The sequence below is a fragment of the Ochotona curzoniae genome, unplaced genomic scaffold (assembly GCF_017591425.1).
Source record: "Ochotona curzoniae isolate NIBS_2020 unplaced genomic scaffold, NIBS_Ocur_1.0 contig_4934, whole genome shotgun sequence".
In the NCBI taxonomy this organism is placed as follows: domain Eukaryota; kingdom Metazoa; phylum Chordata; class Mammalia; order Lagomorpha; family Ochotonidae; genus Ochotona; species Ochotona curzoniae.
The window spans coordinates 6,535-9,733 of record NW_024466429.1 but is presented as its reverse complement, the minus strand read 5'-3'; the positions used below and the strand labels follow the sequence as shown (position 1 = coordinate 9,733).

The 3,199-nt window shown below is 43.0% G+C and overlaps 1 pseudogene; it reads right to left on the bottom strand.

The window, feature by feature from the left end:
* Positions 1-1,697: 1,697 nt before the first annotated feature.
* On the bottom strand, positions 1,698-2,352 carry LOC121161914 (annotated as a pseudogene).
* Between the last annotated feature and the right edge of the window lie 847 nt (positions 2,353-3,199).

Genomic DNA, 3,199 nt, shown 5'->3' with positions numbered 1-3,199 from the left:
ATGCCCACTCTCACCAGTATTATATGTTGTGGTTCTGAAAGTTTTAACCAGAGCTAGTAGGCCAGAAAAAATTTTTTAGAACATCTTGGCTGGGGGAAGTACAAAGAAATAAAAGTGTAGGGGAAATTTTTAATATTGTGTAGGATACATCCAAAGCTCCACAGTCTTTTTAAAGGGAAGAAATGGAAACACAACAACAAAAACCAAAGGGTAAAACGGTCAATTACAGGAACAAATGTTCAAAAGCTCAAAACGGATTGCCTTAGTCATTTGTGCTGCTTTAACAGAATATATGAGAATCTATGAGACCATGAAGAACAGAAAATCATCTCTCACAGTTCTGAAGGCTCAAATCCAAGGATGGCAGAAGTGCTGGCCCGCTGCGTCCGTGAGGGTTTCTCTCCTGGCTTCCAACATGGCGCTTCCTTGCTGCAAGCGCTGGGAGAACGCAGCTGAAACCGTGTAAGCCCACGGGCCAAACATCGCCTGAAGCTCTTCTTTAAAAGGATCTTCATCCCAGGCTAAACAAGGAGCCTCCTCAGCCCAATTTTGCAGTAAGAATCCCACCTGTAACTACTACTGCTTGGGCCATTAAGTCGCAACACCTGGATTTCAGCAGACTTCCTGCAGCACAATGTTGAGAAGGCTTCTGAGGTTGAGTGGGAGCTCAGTAAGAATAAAACCCAGAACTGATCAGTGATGCCTATGCTTCTCTAGAGAAATTAATCACTCCTGTCCCATGCATGATCATCCATAGTGGAATATTTCATACAATTCTCCAACTCTATCAAATCTTACCACCACTAAGAAAAAATTAAAACAGTTTAAAATACCCCGTGTGGATCTGCACATTGGGTGCAGTCACTCAGGTGCCACTGTGATGCCCGTATGTCTTCTTAGAGAGCCAAGATTTGAGTCCCAGCTCCACTTCCAACTCCAGCTTCCAGTGCACCTTGAGACATTAAATGGTGGCTCAAGTAGTAAATTCCTGCCCTTTCATGATAAGATACCCGCTTCACTCCCCAGCTCCTGTCTTCAGCTTCTCCCAGCCCCAGCTACCGCAGGCATTTGAGGGAGGAGGAGATGATGGAAAAAAGTGGGAGATCTCTGTCTTTCTGCTTCTAAAATAAATAATTTTAAATAAAAAATTCTAATTTTCCTCAAAATGTCTATTTCAAATTACTTAGTACAAACCAGCAGCACGTATATTATTTCATCTGCCATCTGAATGTCTTTTAGTTGTAATTATCCCAGCCTACTCTGGTTTTTTGTTTTGTTTTCAGGCAAATTAAGAGACCAGACTACTGTACTATAGAATTAGGCTCAAAATGTGTTTTTGTTAACTCGTATGGCCATTATTCTCTCATCACAATATTACTTATAAAGGGTTTGATTAAGTTCAGATTTAACAGTGCTGTACAGGAGTTAGTCTTCCATTTTGAAATAGCAGTGTACTCTGGCCCAGATAAACTAAGATTCAATTTACAAAACTTCAAAATACATGCAAAATATTCAGACATACTTCAGATGCCTGTGTACCCTTACATTCCCACTCATCTCCTTCCAACAGGTTCAGGATGACCATGAACCTAAAGACCTCAAGAGCTCCTCCTCTTACCGCCGGAGCCCTGCCTTATTCTCACACATGTTGTCCCCACAGCAGCCTCCTTGCCAACCCCATGGTCACCAGCACTTGCTCAAAGTTTACTTCTAGACTGGAAGAGGTACTGTCTGAAGAATTTCTGTATTTCTCCCCAGGAGTGCTCCTGGGCTTCTGCATGGGCAGCAGGTTCGCCTCCCCCAGAGAATACGCTGGGAAGTGCATTGGATTCTGGACGCGAAGCACCAAGGGGGAATAGGGTGGCTCTAGGAGGTGGCCCTTGCCTGGATATGCCAGCATCCTTCCGTTGCTTCTTCCAAGCCTCTGCAACTGGGCCAGAGCATGCTCAGCATGTGCTTTTTTGTGGAGGCATTCATCATTCTCTGACAAGGTAAAGGATCCAACCCCTGGCCTTTTCGACAGGGCGTAAGCTCTGCTGGTTCAGCTCATCGCAGGGGTTTCCAGGGCAGTAATGGAGGCGCATGGCCCCAGAGACATGGACCAGCACACACTCTCTAAACCAGCACCCAGGTGTGATAACCAGGTCCTTGTACCTGACTGAAATGTCAAGGACAGTACAGGGCCCACTGATGCAGACGGTGACTACCACCTGCTTCACGTAGCAGGCCATTGCCAATCCGATCTCTGCCCCTTTGCTCATGGACAGAACTCCAATCCCTGTCATTTGGACCTGGACTATAAAGCAAAGGGAACCCCTTTTATGTACAGTCTTCTGAGCCAGAAAACCACATGATGAAGTTTCAAAGAATAAAGAATTCAGACATTCCAATCACCAACTTCTGTGACAGAATAAAATTTACCCTCCTAGGCTTTGTAGTTTTGTGAGGGTGATACTAATCTCCTTGCAACAGTGTTACAAGGACCAAGTGAAACAATTAAAACCCCAATTAACAGCGGAGTCCTATCAATGCACACAGAGTTCAATGCACTCGCAACATTTGGCAACTCAAAAGAAGTAGAAGTTTGGCTTTCCAAACACTTCAAGTCTTTGTCTTCAGTTAGGAAAAAAAATATATATATTTCTCAGGCTATCTCAGTAAGTGCAAATAACATTTAAGTAGTGCTTTATAGTTACAAAGATTTTGCATATATGTTGACTCAAGGGCTAATCCTGAAGGTGTTGAAGAGTACACTAAGACAAGACTTGCATTTTCAATGATTGAATCGCATTACTTAGGCTAATCAAAAAAGTAGTAGCACATAAAAAAGGAGTTGGAATTTTTTTGGTAAGACTGGGGGGCAGAGGATGGCAAGACTTAGGGATAGAGGATGGCAAGAGGATGACAGGTAAGTGAGGAAAGCAATTGAAAGTGAAGAAATCACCCTGAATGGGCAACAGCAAGTACAAGATCTGATATGTTTATACTCGTGTAATCAGTACCTTCTGTTATTGGGATCACCTGGAAAGTTTGTATAATTAGAGCATTCTAAAATGCAATTTTTCAAATGTCTTTGAAGAGCCTGAGAAGCCAAAAATCTGATACTGTAAAATGCTCCCAAGGAAACCCAATGTGTATCCATATTTGGAAACCATCCTTGTGAAGAATAGTTGCAAGAATGAGAAAAGAGAGCTGCACC